This window comes from Anolis carolinensis, chromosome 1 (genome assembly GCF_035594765.1).
Source record: "Anolis carolinensis isolate JA03-04 chromosome 1, rAnoCar3.1.pri, whole genome shotgun sequence".
Lineage (NCBI taxonomy): Eukaryota > Metazoa > Chordata > Lepidosauria > Squamata > Dactyloidae > Anolis > Anolis carolinensis.
In genome coordinates this window covers 24,019,832-24,037,573 of record NC_085841.1, presented here as the reverse complement: position 1 = coordinate 24,037,573, position 17,742 = coordinate 24,019,832, and the positions used below count along the sequence as shown (strand labels likewise).

Below are 17,742 nucleotides of genomic sequence, written 5' to 3'. Positions count from 1 at the left end.
GGTTGGACCATTTGCCATCCCTAGGATTCTGTAAATCATGACAGTTAACATGATATCACTGGTATACTTGTGTGGTACAGATCCTCTAAGTCGATTTTATCATATGTATTTTATTGATATACAATAAAAAATTCTCTCCTCCAATGTAAGTCCCAGTGAATTCAATCTTATACATGTACATTCAGAAGTCTGTTCATCTATCTTAGTGAAATGTCTGAAATCAGAGGCCATGCTCCAGTGTAATATTGCTTGCCTCCTTCCATGTCTTCCTCATGCTGCCATATGTTGTGCTTCTCTCTTCCTGTTTCCTTTCCTATCTGCAATATCCTTTTCACTAATGTTCTGGGATATCTGCATGGGGACACTTTCTAGTCTTTATTTGTTTCTCAGTTGAGCCAAAAGCAGATAAGAAACAGAAGGGAAAGCTGTTGTTTGACTGTTTCACTTCAGACAGCAGGTGGGAATTCGATTGTCAAGTGCTTTCTCATGTGGGAAAAATGTCAACCTGCAACTATTAACATAGGAAGGAGAACCAAGGACTTGCACTATATTCAGAAAGGTTTAAGCTTGACTTGATATTCACCACGTTTACGTTGGGAGTATGTGATTTTCCATCTGTACTCCAAAGTTGTTCACTCCATTACCTCTTCTAGGTGAAGTGAACCAGGTCATGCATAAATTGCCTGATATGCTTGTCTCTGTAAGATATGGATTGACTGTGTCTGGGAAATGTGTTACTGAATGATAGCGAACCAGGTTCAGACATAGTGGTGTAAGCTTGGAGCAATAAAAATAATAATGAAAGACCTTATGCTCTTCACTTCTCTTTATTGATTCATTCAAGGAAATAATTTAGAACCTTTTCCCCCAATTCCCCAGTAGTGTGAATTCACAGATCATAGACAGCTGAGGATGAAGTAAAGATGACCACAATACTCCAACCAGAAGCCCAAATAGTTTTCTCAGATTCTGATATGGAGCAGGAAGGCCAGCCAGTCAACCACAGCCTAGTGGGGCATGAACATAGGTGAAGATCTCACTCAGGTCCACTCCTAGCTCATATCATTTGCTTCTCCCACCATGTCAACAGGAAGTAAGCTCTGACCATATGATGTCATCCCCATGAGAGTCTTTGTGAGTACAAGAAACCAGATCACGATCATCATATCATTTCATCCCACAGAGCTTTTTTTAGTATCCTAGCACATTTCCTCCAGTCCAGTGACAGAGGGGCATGTTGCCCATCATATGATGTTACTGGACTCCCAGCAAAGGCTCTGCCCACAAGCGGAGTGGAAGCATCCTAGGAAGCTTCCCTCCAAACACGGGAGCCCACAACGAAGTGGTGCATTGGGCGACAGAGTCACCCCTCATTCCTGCTGCTTCACCACAGAGGCTGGCGAAATGGCATTTGGGGGGGGGGGAGTCCCCCATGTGATGAAGTCCTTGTGGAAGAGACCACAAGGATCCTCCAGTCCAATATCCTTCCATGCAGAAAAATACAATCAAAGCACAGATGACCATCAAGACTCTGCTTAAAATCTGCCAGAGAAGGAGGCTCCACCACGCTCCAAGGCAGCAGCACATTCCAGTGTTGAACAGCTCTTACTAACAGAAATGTCTTCCCAATGTTTAGATGGAATCTCTTTTCCTGCAGTTTGAACTCGTCGCACCATGGTGCCTGCTTGAGTGTATTCCCTTGCCTGTCATTCTGGCATTACTGGTTGAATACATTTCCATTGGTTGGCAATTGAACCAGCCAGTCAATGAGTTGCCATTGTCTGGCAGATAAGTGGGCAGATCTCTGGACTGAGACGCATGCTGTGAGCCAAGTCTATTCAGTTGAAATCAACACAGTTGTCTTTTTCAATTTCAACAGAACCCGTGGTTTATGTTCAGCACTACTAAAGTGAACCCTTACATTTTCTACTGGATCACCAGCTGCTTTTTTCTACCGATAGTCTTGATGAATCTAGTCAAGTCTGGTTCTGTTCTTACTAACTGGGAAGCCGTTAAAATTGTGTTTTTTCATCTAAAATGGGAAAATGAAGGTTTACTTTTCCAAATTTTACAAAACACAGTTGTCCCTTCACATTTACGTTTTTGACTTCCACTGATTTGATTATTTATGGATTTGATTGAAAATGTTTTCGCAAAAAATCTCTTGTTCCTCCAATGAGATTGTGCAGTCAGCTTCCAGCAAAACATTACCAGAGTCATGCTTGAAGACCGAGACATTCATAGAGAGGTGTCCTTTCAAGTACCACCACCCCCACACCCATAATTTGTTTATTTGTGGGTTTTCACTTTTTGCAGGGGCCCTTTGCCCTTAACTTCTCCTGACTTTTTTTTAAAGCTGTGGATATTTGAATCCCTGGGTGCAGAATCCATGGCTATGGTAGTCCAAATGTATAGGATCATGGCTAGCTATGATCCTTCACCATTGAGTTTATTTAAGGGATGTTGCTTAAATTGCTTCATCTTTAAATTTACCCATCCTTGCATTTATCTATCATTTTATCTCTTTATTTTGACAGTTTTATATTTATTTAACACTTATAGAAATGTTTTGTATCGGCTTAGAAACCTGTTTCCAGGATTTTGAACATTTCTTCATCTGATAATCTGATTCTCATTTTGTATTATATATTGTTGCTGTTCTCATTACTGTTTCCTTTTGTGAACATGTTGAATCTCTAGATTATTCAGCATCATAATCTTTGCCCTTGAGAAGACAGCATTGACATGTTTTACTTCTGATTCCTGTCACATCGGTTGCTCCAAGAATATGTGGTTTTAGTTGTTTATTTTGGGCGAGCTGGTGTCTGCTGGGGCAAAATCTTTTCCTGTCTGTCCTTAAATACAGGTAGGACAGATTTCTTTTTTTAGCTGAAATGGACCCTGGGATTATCGGTGTTTTTGTTGTGGCTAAAGAAAAGGAGAGGAAACTGGACTGAATCAAGTGTAATTTGCTGTCTTCGGCAGAGATGGCCATGTTGTTCAGAGAATTGGCTTCATTAATCCCTTTCTAATCTACTAAAGTAAACAGAGGCACACCATATTGAGAGGGAGAGAAAAGCTGTGTAAATAAAGAAAACAATGAAGTAGACTACAAATGCATCTCAAAGCATTTGTCACGTTTCTCTGGACTGTTTTTGTTGTTTTGAGCACATTTCATCCTAGCTGGGGAAGACAAAGGAGCATTTATATTGGATAGGGAAAATATACTCACTTTCATTTTATTATTTTTGATGGAGGGGGATATATTCCAGAGCATAATAATTAGACATTTCGGAAGCATTGCTTCAAATTTTCCGTTATCCTACAACAATAGCTGAAATTGGTTTTATGTTGTCTGGCAAATGAGCCCCCTAAAAAGCCTACTAATTCGTCCACATTTCCTGTTATTGAAACATCTTATGCTTAAAAGAGAAAAATAAATAAGTGTGCAAAAAATCTTAATTAACAAAACTTGAATTAGGCTACCTCTATGGTACGAGTCTTGAAACACTTGTTTTCCCATATATGCCTCCCCATTCTTATCCAAAACATTCCTGCATTCAAAGATTTTTAAATTTAGGACTATGTAGATGAGGCTTACACTGTGATGTGTTCTTGCTATTGATGTTATGCATTATTGTTATTCTATGCTTTTATGTTGACTCTGACTTACAGTGACATTATCATAAAAGTTTTCTTGGCAAGAGGTATTCAGAGAAATTTTGCCATTGTCTTCCTTACCTCCACCTAGACCCAGTTATTGCTCTCCTTCTGGTCCATTCAGTAGAGGTTTATAAGATATTACACACAGACCACATTTGCCTTGCCCCCAGTGGAATATGTTGACTGCGCCTGACTAGTAGCTATTGCTTGAGTATGTTTAATGTATTATATGTTTTATGATTTTATGTTTACATGTTTTAAATGTATGTATGTGATTGTATTTTATTGTGTATTGCTGGGCTTAGTTCCCATGTGAGCCGCCCCGAGTCCTTTCAGGGAGATGGGGCAGGATATAAGAATAAAGTTATAATATTATTATTCCTCTTGGATTGAAAGAATGCGACTTGCCTAAGCCATCCAGCATCTGCACTGTAGAATTAATGCAGTTTAACTGCAATGGTTCAGTGCTATGGAATCATGGGGCTTGTAGTTTTACAAGGTCTTTAGCCTTCTCTCCCAAAGAGTGTTGGTGTCTAACCAAAACACATCCCAGGATTCCATGGCATTGACCATAGCAGATAACATGGTGTCAAACTACATTAATTCTACAATGTAGATGCACCTTAAGTCAAGATTAAGGGAAATGATTGAGAGTCAGTGTCCAAGTTTCTCTCTCCTCCTTTCATTGTTGCCCTTTAGATTACTTCAGTGGCTGCAAACTGAGCTCCTAATTCAAATGTAGTTTGCACTCAATTAAACCATCTCCGAAGGAGTGAGGGGAATCCCAGAAACAATGTTAGTTTTACACTCTTCTTTCCTTTTGAAGAGCTGTTGCTTACAGAAACTACAGATGTTTTGAAAAGCATGTAAATCTGCAAAATACAGTACTTGGCAAGCAGTAAGGGGTCAAAGCCAAGTATTTGCAAGGGGGGTACATTGTTTAAACACTCCTTGCAAAATTCAGCTCTGTCGCGGCTGTGGTTTGTGTCTCATTAGGTATTTATTTTAATTTTATTAATATTTATTTTAGAGTGGACTTAAAAGCCTGAATATCTCTTTAAGCCGCTGTTGTGTATCTGAAGGCCTAGAGAGAGTTCGGGTGGAGTAAATGTCCTGCTTCCGCTGCCATAAACACAAAGGGAAACTGTATATACAAATACCTTGTATGTTTCTTCTTAGACTCCAAGTTGGAGGAGGGCTAGGATTTTAAATACTTTCTTCTCTCTTACATTTTTGAATGTTATTTCTTTTCCACATATCCCAAAGATACCTGAAGCAGAAGAGCTGTAAGAAACCTTTTCAAAAAGCTTAGAAACAATACTTTTGAAGCTATAATTCCCAAAATCCCCACATTTTGACTAGATGGAGATTCTGGGAATTGTCATCCACAGCAGATAAATTGTGAGTCCACTTTATTTTGGCTATGTAGACATAGCCTAAGTTTATTCCTGTTGTATCAGAGGTGAATATGGTAAACTATATTTTAATAGTTATTTTGATGCAAGAAAGAAAACAAGGTGACTCACCATGGACTTTTCTTATTGCTCATATTCAATTGCATATTTCTAACTCTATCATCCTAATTCTTTTCTGAGTTTAAACCAAATCATGCAAAAGTATTTTTGTGTGAAAATCTGGATTCTACTTTCCTCCTCCCTGGTTACGTAGGCACCTTTACTCATGTCAATAAGGAAATGATGGGGCCAGTAAGATTTGCCAAATCTATAGACCAGAGCTTTACAAAGAACTCATGTAGCTGACACACTCTGTAGACATGTATCATTCTGTGAAACAGTAATTCAGTTTTACTAGCAAACCAGAGATTAAACCAACCCCTTAGAAGAGAAAAGGACACATACCTAAATTGTAATAATGAAATGTACGGGGATGCAACATATCACATGAAAATCTTTCATCTATATTTTCAGAAAAATATGATTTAATGCTTATTTTAACCCTAACCGCCCTGAGTCCCCTCGGGGAGATAGGGCGGAGTATAAATAAATTATTATTTTTATTATTTTATTGTATGACACAGCAAACAAGATAGATATGCTGGATTTCGTATCAAAAAATCACAAGTCGAACACTTCCCAAGTGTCTAGGACTGTGTGATGCATTTTTGGATGATGCATGCAGATCCTAGTAGGGTGGCCTTTTGCAGTTGGCAGATCATAATTTTGTCAATGCCTATTGTTTCCAAATGCCGGCTGAGATATTTTGGCACAGTTGTTGTTGTTATTATTATTATTATTCACATAGATTTCACATAGGTTTTTTATTACATTCATGTGACACAACTACATACTGCAGCCAACACACTAATGTGCTGTGACACACAATTTGGAAAGCTCTGCTCTGTATCATTATTTAACATTTCTTAGTGTGGATATGAACAGTTCACCTTAGTTTATCCGCATTAAGGTCCAGAACTCCCTGGACATTCCACCACACTCCGAGGCAGAGAGTCCCACTGCTGAATAGCACTTACAGTCAGGAAGTTCTTCCTAATGTTCAGGTGGAATCTCGTTTCCTAAAATGTGGATCAGCAGTTTAACGGCTGAACTGAGAAAAGCAATTTTAAAAAATCATGAGTGGATGGACAAAGCATGTAGAACTGAAAATGTACAAGCTAGTTTAAACCTCGAATCACTGACTGCTCAGAAACTACACAGATGGATCATGAGGATGAACGGCAGAAATGAGTAATGAGTGAGGTGGTTGCATTGTCCTAGCTGCTTCCTATTCCAGCAGAAAATAAGCCTACTACTCCCTCTTCCCTCTTGTAGACAAACCCCAAGAATAGCTTTTCCGACTGAATCTGAAGGCAAGTTGGCTCTGGATACAAACATCAATAACACCCAATTCTGGAGCATTTCCCAACTGTCCTTAATATGAATCTCAATGATCCACCCCAGTTTATCCTGCGTTTGGGACCACAAGTCATTGGATATTATGTTGACTTATGGGAGCAAGTTTTGGTCTGCTTCAGGTTTTGTCGGTAGTGTAGATACCCCACAAAATAACTTTTCCAGCTAAGTCTGAAGGCAAGTTGGCTCTGAGTAGGAACATCAATAATACCCAATCTCATTTTACACATTGTATTAATGGATGGAAATAGAAATAATGTATTATGACAAATTCCTTAAATGACTGCAGCCGTCAGAAGATTGCCTACACAGTCTGCTTTCCTTCCACGGCTGGCTATCAAATGTTGGATAAGAAGTAGATTAAGGACCTTCTTTGCATGTTAACAAAAGTAATGGGAAAGCGTCAGATGGCTAAGCTCTGGATATGGTGAGCAGCATAATGGGTGGATAATTTCCTCAAGAGCTATTTCTGGTGAACATGTTTTTTTAATGATGCCATACTTGAACAAGGAATTGGGGACTAAATTAGATGGCATTTTCAAAATCTCTCAATTTCTCTCTCCCCCAGTAAAAATACCAATGGGAGTGGCACTGAAATAAGGTAAAATTAACTTCTCCCTACTATTATAATATGACCCCTGCATCGGTGAGACAATTGCCCCCAATTTCAGTTACTGTACTCACATCTGAAAAATACATTCTCTCTAGGCATTTGGGGTCTTTCAGTATAATTCTATGATATGCTTCTGCTAGAGATAGATGACAGAGTTATTCTGGAAGACCTGGAAATGCTAGAAGTGATCTCTCTTTAGGCATTTTCTAGGTCCTCTAGTGAGATTCTATTGTATGCTTCTGGCAGAAGTTGTTCATTTCAGTATAATTTGCTGTTATCTGCAATTTCGTATTTTCATAGTAAGTCTAGGAACATATCCCCTATGGATATGGGGTGTGTGTGTGTGTGTGTGTGTGTGTTTTATACTGTCCTTAATATTAAACCCTCTGCATGCCAGCAAAATTAGACTTTCCAATTGTGGTCTGGAAATTAAAACAAATCTTTACTGGATGGCACAGCAAATGATCATTTGGGTTAAACTACAAATAAAAAATCAAGCTGCATGTGATGTGGAGGAGATAATACTAGATATCCCAATAAATTACTGATTAAATTAATGTAGTTTCCAATGCATCTGCAGTAAACTACTCTCCTATAACAGTTTGGTTCCCATAGAACTGTTAGGTTTCATCCCATAGAAGCCTGGGATTTATAGTTTGGTGTGCTATTTAGAATTCTTTGTGGGAGAACTCTAATGTACTCTCCAAATTACATATCCTAGAATTCTGAAATTCACATTAAATTTGAAATACCTTCCCAGTTCCATAGAACCAAGAGTGATGTACCAACACTAAAATACAAACTTAGACGGGCATTGCCATTCCAGAAGTAAGAGATGCATTGAGTCTGAACTTGTGTGACTCTTACTGTGTTCTTGCCAGGAAACCATTTAATTGCCAAAAAGAAAAAAAAGTCTGAAGCATACAATTTTTTGAGCAACTGACACCATTATCTTTCTCATAATCAAGATCCTTTAATGCTTTAAAACACATGTATTTTTAAAAGAGTCAAATTAGATACATATATTCATGCAACATTTCTGTTGAGTAGGCATTTAGCAGAAAGCCATGGAAAATTAGAAAGCTTATTCCAAATTTATTCATAAATTCAGAATTGTTCAAGGCTGCAGTCATGTGATTCTCGTCCAATATACTCCAGTTACCTCTCACAAGAGGAAATGATACACGTGTTTTGGGGTTAAAAGTAGTTCAGCTGTCTTTGACTAATTGTTTCCATGCCTAGCTAATTTTCAATCTCCCTGGTGAGGCTGCCAAGATGTGTGCCAATTAATGTCAGTTGCGGATGGGGATTTTATTATATGAACTCCAAGATGCAAAACATTTTGAAGCAGGTGACCAAATATCCAGTGCATACCCCCTTTTTCCTCCCATTATTTCAATTGACTTGGATGCTCATAGCCTTAGAAGGTTACAAAGCTTACTTTGTTCCATGTCTAGACTCCTCTCGGTGACTACGGCCCCTTTTTGGTTTCAGCTTCATAGCACTGAAATTGTTGTAGTAGAGGCAGTAAGTAATGTTGCAAGCAGTAGTATGAGTACCAGAAGGGGGAAAGGGGCTACTCGCGAGCAGGTGTCAGATGAAGAACAGCAAAGGAAAAGGATCTGGGATATACTTATGGCACCTACTGATGAAGACACATTCGAAGGGTTTTCAAGTGGCGGGGAGTCAATGAGCGAGGGAGGAGATGTGGTGGATGGGAATAGAGGCACAAAGAGGGTTACTTGGGAGCAGGAATCAGATGAAGAACGGGAGAGGAAGAAGATCTGGGATATACTTACTGCTCCCACAGATGATGAGTTGTTTATGGCTTTCTCTGGGAATTATGGGTCTGGGAGTAATGAGGATGGGGAGAACACAATGGACTGGACTAAGGTACAAGAGATAAGGGATATATGTGCAGAGCCAACCTCTAGTGACACGTTTGTGGGGTTTTTGGGACATGTGGATTGGCAAATGGGAGATACATCAGAATCATAGGGAACCCTAAGTCTTGGCAAGAGATGGAGGAACTGGAGGGATGGAAACAGGGGTTCATGTGTGAAGACAAGGACAGCTGTAAGAGATGATGATGGGGCGGATGTGTAAGTTAAAAGTAGGCTCTGAAATGGGGAATCTTTGCAGAAGGCAAAGTGTCGGTTATGTATCATGTGTATTTGTTCTCGTGTTGGGTTTTGGGTCCGGGTTCTGCAGCCTGGAGTTCATGTTACCTGAGAATCTTCGACTTGCACTGACTTCTTGTGAGTGTGGCTTTCTCCCTCCCTCGATTGTGACTTGACAACAATTTTGTTTGACGGACTTGGAAACGTATCCTTTGGCTTTCTTCGGCGATGACTCTTGGACTATGGCTGGCTTTGGCAACTCCTTCTTGCAGTTGACTCTTTGGGGGCAGCGCTGTCTGTTGGAACTCTTGTGTACAGCGCTGTTTGTTTGCTGGCTACTTTGACTGCTTTTTAATCTGGTTTTTCCTTCTGTTTAACCCGAATTATTTTCCGTTTGCCTTTTGGAGCCCAGTTTGGGTAAATTCTTTGAGTTTTGGCCAGAGACACTGAAGTTAAGTGTCTCTGAGCTTTTATTTGTTTTTTGCAATAAACCTTTTGTTGGACTAAATAGTATGTGTGGCTCTTTAAGGCCTCTGTGTCTCGACAGAAATGACTACAGTTGGTTTTCCACAATTGTAGGCTTAACTTTTGCAGATTTGATTATTTGTGGATTTGATTAATATGTTCTCTCTGATATTCTCTAGGTCCTACAGCATGACTCTATGGTTAGCTTCTGCTGGAAGGCGACCAAAGAGTTGCTCTGGAAGATCAAGAGATTCTTGATCTTCTATTTCTTCCCAAAGCAAGTTTTCTATTCTGTGTATCATATTGGGGTATGTCTTAATTAGTTAACAATATAGTGCAAATTAATGTTTGGAATATCTAATCCTCCTCCTTTCTGAAATATATACCATAACTCCTGGGCAGTCATATAGGGTTACCCGAACAGGGTATAGGGTTACAGCCTGTGTTGGACGAGGTTACACTCCCCCTGAAGACACAGGTACGCAGCTTGGGAGTTCTCCTGAACTCATTGCTGAGACTGGAACCTCAGGTTTCAATGGTGGCCAGGGGAGCTTTTGCACAATTAAAACTTGTGCGCCAGTTGCCCCTGTACCTTAGGAAGTCAGACTTGACCATGGTTGTCCATGCTCTTGTTACATCTCATATAAACTACTGCAATGTGCTCTATGTGAGGTTGCCTTTGAAGACAGCCTGGAAGCTTCAATTAATCCAACGGACAGCAGCCAGATTTCTAACTGAGGCAGCATACAGGGAGCATACTACTCCTCTGTTACGTCAGCCACACTGCTGCCAGTTCAAAGTGCTGGTCTTGACCTATAAAGCTGTCAAGGACAGAACGCCACAAGATCGAAGATAACAGAGTTTATTGGATTACAGAACTCAAAATGCCCGTAAAATACAAGGGCCAGGCAGTATTAGCCTTTAAAAGCAAAAAGGGGCAAGGAAAAACGTTCAAAAGATAAACCGGATTAAACCGGAGTTTAATCCGGGTAAAAATAAAACAGCTTGCTTCAGCCTGGGGATAAACAAAACAGAAGCCGGGGAACAAAGTGTTCAAAAGAATGCAATTAATTGGCAGCAGATTCCTCTCTGCTGCCAGCACTGTGCTTTGAGTAACTTGAGTCACTCCTCCACACAGCAGGCAAGATTTCCAATACACACAGATCAGCCGAGGATTGAAGCAGTAGAGTAGACCCAGTTCCTTTCCGTAGTTCAAGCCAGAAGCAGACGTTTGTAGTTTTCACCAAGTCCGAGTAGGGGGAAGTCAAGCCGTGGTCAGTTCAGTCCGAAATCCAAAGCAGGAGATGGCGTCCGTCAAGAAGACGACGGAAGGTCAAAGCTAATGAGATTAAGCACAAGTTTGCACATACAAAAGCCCACACAATTCCTCCCGCCGTCTGACCCCAAATTCCAAAACAACTTACGTATCAGCACACGAAAACACACCAGTCTTCAGGAAAGCGTCCCACACAGATCCCAAGCGTTCGTCCAGATTACCTTGCCCAACGCAATTTGCAATTGCTCCCAAGCCTCATTTTATGCCAGTTACAAATCCTCATCACTATCAGCTGCCCTCCTTAACCCGGGCGTTTCCTCATCACTTTCCTCATCAGAGCTGGAACACCTCTGACTACGCCCCACAGCATCCCCAGCTGTGGATCCCGTCCCATCCCTCCAGCTTGTCCATGGGTCTAATCCTGAAGATCCCCATTCATCTTCCATCCCATCATTGCCAGTGGCACCCAATTCCTCCCTCACCCGAGTCCAATCCATCTCATCCTCCTCCGAGCTAACCAGCCCTTCCTCCATTCTCTCCGTAAACCCCTCAAAAGACTCTTCGTCAGATGGTGCTGCAAAGATATCTCGCAGTCTCTTTCTTTCTCGCTCCTCGAGAGTATCTGACTCTCGAGGAGTCTTACGCCCACGTCTGCCAGTAACAGAGCCATGAGGCTCAATCATAACAAAAGCCCTATGCGGTTCTGGTCTAACTTACCTGTAGTCCTACATATATTTCTATCCTACATCAGCCGTAGCCAGAATAGCCAATGATGGAAGACTTTGGGAAATGCAGTCCAATAATTTCTGGGAGGTCACAATTACCATCTTCTGAGGTATATGTATGGGGAGGAACCACCTTATGTGTTTCAGAAAGCTTCAGTCATGATTGTTATGATTTGGGAAAGGCCTGTATGGCAGAGACTGGAATATTATGGCAATAATGTGAAAAGAAAAAAACTTCCTCACAAGATATGTTGCAATTATGTCAAAGGCAAAAGTGTCCACAGAGGGAACAAGGGAACATTTGTTAGTCTGTTTAAAATTGTCTACACAATTCCACGTTTTATTTCAGGGGCTACTCTCTGAGTTATTGGACTGTAGCTCCCATATCATAAGCCCCCAATGGCAGGATTTTGTAGGAGCTATAGTTCAACTGCATTAGGAGAGCAATTGGTCCCCCCCCCCCCCAAGGTGCATCTACATGATGGAATTAATGCATTTTGACACTATTTTAATTGTCACCAGGAAAGTTATAATTTGTCGAGTCATCAACTTGCAGGATTCCATAGCATTGAGCTATGGTAGTGTCAAACTACATTAATTTTATAGTGTAGATACCCCAAGAAATGTGAAATACCCCCAAAATGTCTAGGTTTCCATTGATTCACTTTTCAAGGTCTTCAAATTTCTTCCCTGTCCTGAGTCCATCTTTATGTAAAGAGTTAATCCCACCCAACTTGACAATTATACCTTCCCTCACTCAATCTGGAAGGAACAATGCTTTGTTCCTTGAATACTGAACATTCTGTCACTATAAGCTTTCTCGGCGTGGGAGGCCTTCCGTCACTGCCGCAAGTAAGAAGAAGCAATGTAGATGTTACTTTTCAGCCAGCAAATGTGTGGCAGTCTATTGTCCATGAGCCTCATTCAGGTTTCAATGGATGTTTGTAGGATTTGCAATCTCTGAATCAAGAAAAGTGACCTCTTAACATTATCGTGTCCCAAATGGGAGCCATGTCTGTCTATTGCAGGAAAAGTGACAGATAAACACTACTTTAAAGACTAAAATTTAATTCAGCATAAATCTGCTTCGGCATTTGCCTGAAAGGGTGACAAAATGGCTAGGCAATGCAAAGGGTTCTAGGTCTACCAAAGCATGGGATTTGGGAAAGTCTCTTTTTTGCATAAAAGCCTTGAAATCCCACAGACAGCAGCTCCTGAACATATTGTTTGCGAGAACGAAAGTCTAAAACAGTCAAACTTCTTAATGCCGCGACCCCTTAATACAGTTCCTCATGTTGTGGTGACCCCCAACCATAATATTATTTTTGTTACTACTTCATAACTGTAATTTTTCTACTGTTATGAAGCATAATGTAAATATCTGATACGCAGAATGTCTTTTTATTCACTGGACCAAATTTGGCACAAATACCCAATACGTCCAAATGTGAATACTGGTGGGGTTGGGGGTGGGGATGATTTTGTCATTTGGGAGTTGTAGTTGCTGGGATTTATACTTCACATACAATCAAAGAACCTCTTGAACCCCACCCATAGAATTGGGCCAAACTTCCCACACAGAACCCCCATGACCAACAGAAAATACTGGTCTTTGGCGACCCCTCTGACACCCCTCTCGTGATCCCTCCAGGGATCCCGACCCCCAGGTTGAGAAATGCTGATCTAAAAGGATCCACTGCCTTAAAAAATCATGCAATAAAACATTTAAGGGCCAATGTGGACGGGTTTGACCTGATAGATATTCTATTCTTGGTTTTATGAAAGGCTTCAGTAAAGAACCATAGTGTTGATTCTTGGGAAAACTAAACAGATATGGAATAAAAGGAAAAGGGCTCTGTTATGACGATGTGACCCTGCATATCAGTTGCCAGGGGTACAAGATGGATGGTTTAGATATGATGCCTATGGGATCCAAACTGGCTCTTCTTATGTTCTTATCAGGCCCACAGCCAGGATTTTGATTCTGAGTGAGAGGATCTACCTTAGCAAACCTTTTGTATTGTTATCCCAATACCCCCATGCATATGAGATATATTGAGCATGGTGATCAGATCATGATATGAATAAGCATAACAGTTTAAATAATAAATGTAAGGCCTTCTCGCAGACCACCCTGAGAATTTCGGGCGGGGGGGCGGGGGGCTGAAGCCCCTCAGCCCCCCCCCCCCCCCCCGCTACATGCCTCGTTCTTATGATTGGCTTTTGTTATGGTAATAAGTGACAATTGGAAACTGAGAAAGGAAACCCAATGGAGACTTAAATTAATACAATCTAAACTTATTGATCAATTCTAGTCCAAACTATTTCAGCCCGTTCTGACCGTTATGTAAAACCTGAGTGAGAAAAATATTGTGTACATCCAGATTTCTAACTGACTAAATGCTTTGGAGGGTGACGTCTCTTTTCCCAGGCAAACTGCAGAGATAAATAAGGTTATGTATTCAGTGTCCATGTCTTGATGCGTCAGTAGTGATTTCCGATATTGTTTGCCCATTGGCCCTTTTGCCATAGCAATGAAGGAGACTGTTTACATATATCGGTGTCCTGAATTGACATGGCCAGTAGTTTAGGGCCAAATGCTTGTTAGCATTGTACCTTTTAACAAGTAATTGATTTCAGAATGCAATGATTAATCTGTCTGCAAGTTGTTTCCATTGGGAAGGGGTGTTTTTTTAATGAAGAAAGAATAGGTCTTATGCAGATATGCTTTGTATGACAATATTTGAGAGGAGGAAGAGAGAGAAAGAGATGCCTATCATTTAATACATTACAAACAAATAGAAGCTTAATTGTTGTCAAGTAGACCTTAATAGTATGAGGTGGGAAACCAATCTGTAAACAAATTTAGGATTAAATAGATTTGGGCACAACCTGTTAGAAGCAGTAGATTTCTGAGGTTATTTTTTTACCCAGTTAGCTCTTGACAGATGTCTCATAGCTCTTCACAGATGTCAAGTTGTTCTTGATAGAGTCTGTTAAAGTTACTTTTTGTACGATGGTTCCCAGAATTCTCCAGCCAGCATGGAGACTGGCCACACTGGTTAGAAGCTACTGATAGAATCATAGGATCATAGAGTTGGAAGAGACCTCATGAAATTGGACCAAAGGCCACCGTTAAATTTCCTCTCCAATAATATGTCATGTTTGTGACCTACTAAAATCATGATGTAGACCAGTCATGGGCAAACTTCATCCTTCCAAGTGTTTTGGACTTACTGGCTGTTAGGAATTGTGGGAGTTGAAATCCAAAACACCTGGAGGGCTGAAGTTTGCCCATGCCTGATCTAGACTGAGATACTAATGGAGGAGGATAGCATAAAAATTATGTATTCATGGTTCAGTTACAGGACTCAAAATTGCTCTGAGGTAGCTCAAGAGGCCATTACATTGAGGTTAGAGAGTAGGAGATAAGGTCAGAGAAACACTTGGAAACACCGTTTTCCATTCTTGTGGCCAAATATAGTCTGGTAATTAGTAAGGTGAGTCAATGTAATGGTTGCAGTTTTGAATGATGACTGCAGAGAACAGCTTGGCCTTGGGAAAGTCACAATCTCTCAACCTCAGAGAAAGGCAATAACACACCTATTCTGAAAAGTTCTTGCCAAGAAAATCCTGTGATAGAATAGTCATTAGTTAGAAACAACTTAAAGGCACACACCAACAATGCTAGTGAGATAGACATATCTGCTTTCCTCTTTTTTCCTTATTTTGCTGTTCACATATTGTCTGGAGGCAGTAGCTTGTTTGCCATGTCTGTTGTTGTTAGCCATGCACAGTTACAGTAGCACACACCAAAAGTAGAATCCCATTTTTCCCAGTTCAAGCTTCATTGTATTGATACTGAAAGTCTCTGTTCCAATCCTCCTTCACCATTCTCCTAGTGCCAGTGTGGATAAAAATATCCAGCTGATCCAGAGGTGGGCAAAGTGCAGACGACAGGTTGCATACAGACTCCCAGGGATGTTTTTGTGGCTGCCAGGTGTCAAATGTATACAGATAGATAGAAGAAATAAAAATATTCCAGAATGCCCCACCCCCAATACATTCTGAGGGACATGGAACCAATTCCACAATTCTTGGAGATTCCCTACCCACCTGCCCACTGGAAAAACCCCAAACTTTGATGATGATGATGATGATGATGATGATGATGATGATGGTATGTTTTGCTGCACTATACTCCACCTGGGGAGTGCAGTGCATTTCTAGTTCTTTGTGTTGCCCCCTCCCCACCCCAAATTCATGCCCAGGAGAAGCCTTGTTTGAAATCCAAAACTTGGTGAAAATGCCCCATTCCCTCTAGAGCAGTGGTTCCCAACCTTTGGTCCTCCAGGTGTTTTGGACTTCAACTCCTAGAACTCCCAGCCAGTTTACCAGTGGTTAGGAATTATCTGAGCTGAAGTCCAAAACACCTGGAGGACCAAAGGTTGGGGACTGCTACTCTAGAGGCATTTAAGGACATTTTTAAAAAATGATGCAAGTAGGGGTATGTCCTAGGGGGTTAATAAGGAAGAAAATACTTTCCAAAAAGGAAACCCTTTGTCAGAAGCTTTGGCTACATGGTGATTAATCTGACTCAGCATAAGGCAGGCTCCTATCCTCCGGTTGCAGAGTCAAGATGTTTTTTGTATAAATGCACAAAGACGGGAGTGGGGAAAGAAAAGGCATATTCTTGGCTCCCTTGGACTATTGTGCACTTTGGGTTTTTATCCTGTTGGAGCAAGGGTGCCCTAGAATAAAGCCTGTTCAAGAGCCAACATTGTTGCTTTGACCTTGGTCTAGCCAGTCAACCCCATTTGAAATAGCATCGCATGTCACCTGGAACTGGCATTGTTGACGTTTTCAGTGACTTTTGAACCACTCAAGCCTTTATAAAAATCCTTTAGCTTGAGTAGCCAAAGAAGAGCTCTGCTGCTTTCCTATATCTGGATGCTTCTGCCCTGAGGGATATCCCTTTGATCCCTTGAAAGCCATAGCTTTGAAAGAGACAAAGGGCCATTTCACCTAGCAACAGCCTTTGTGGTACAAATGGACATACGTACTTTGACTTTGATGGATGGATGGATAGAGAATAGAATAGAAGAGCTTTATTGTCATTGTACATCATACAACTAAAGTAAATTCCATACCTGATACACATTCTATATGTAGAATTACAAAAACAAAATACCCATCCTTCCCCATTCTAACCACTATTGCACAACCCCTAATGTGGGCACCAAGTATCCAGGTTGATTGTAATGCCTTTTGCTGGCTTCCACATTTTCAGCCTCCCTTTCAATTAGTGGCTTGTGTTATTCATGCATTGAAGATGAAACATGCGAGCAATGTGTTTGGGCAATTGCTGACATGCTGCATAGCTGCAGGGGGGAAATGGGGATTCAATTTCAGCAAGTGTATCAAAATGTCACCATATTGTGTCATGACAAACCAGAAACACTCACATCGATGTGACGATTCATCTTGTCCTGCTTCTGACAAAGCACAATATGAACATTTTGTGCCCTGAGTTCAGCATTTGACTTTCTCTTGAATGCCTCCTGGTCAGAGCTTGGGGAAAGACTGAGCAGTTTCACAGCCAGACTGGATCTTCTGCTAGTGGGATTTTTGCTACTGCCCTCCAAAAAGTTACTTTTCCAAGCTCTACTCCTGCTGGCTCTATTAGAATTTTGCAAGGAAACTAAAAGCTGGTTTCATATTCTTAACCCAATGTTTGTTTGTTTTTAAATACCAAAGGAATGTGTTGATTGGAACATTGATTATTCACAATGCTGGGGGTCAAACTAGATATTAATGGGAATTAGGTATGCAAAGAATGCTTGCTGCTACTGTTCCAACAACATATCCTGTCAACAAAATGATTGATGCTTGTGATTTTTTTTTCATTTTGAAATTTATGCAAAAACCTGTTTGTGCAAAAATGCCTGGCTTTGTTTAAAGCTCCCACAAAACCTGCAACATTTTGCACAGATAACACATTGTGCAAGGA

The 17,742-nt window shown here is 40.7% G+C and overlaps 1 protein-coding gene and 1 long non-coding RNA gene across 3 annotated transcripts in view; one reads left to right on the top strand and one right to left on the bottom strand.

Moving 5' to 3' along the window:
* The window catches only part of prkce (protein kinase C epsilon), a 371,743-nt gene that overhangs the window by 138,316 nt on the left and 215,685 nt on the right, over window positions 1–17,742 (top strand). The window lies entirely within an intron of this gene.
* LOC134296405 (uncharacterized) lies at window positions 10,578–11,691 on the bottom strand. Its single transcript, XR_010003138.1, has 2 exons — window positions 11,156–11,691; window positions 10,578–11,070 (listed from the first exon to the last, which is right to left on the bottom strand). It is a non-coding gene; the product is annotated as an uncharacterized LOC134296405 (long non-coding RNA).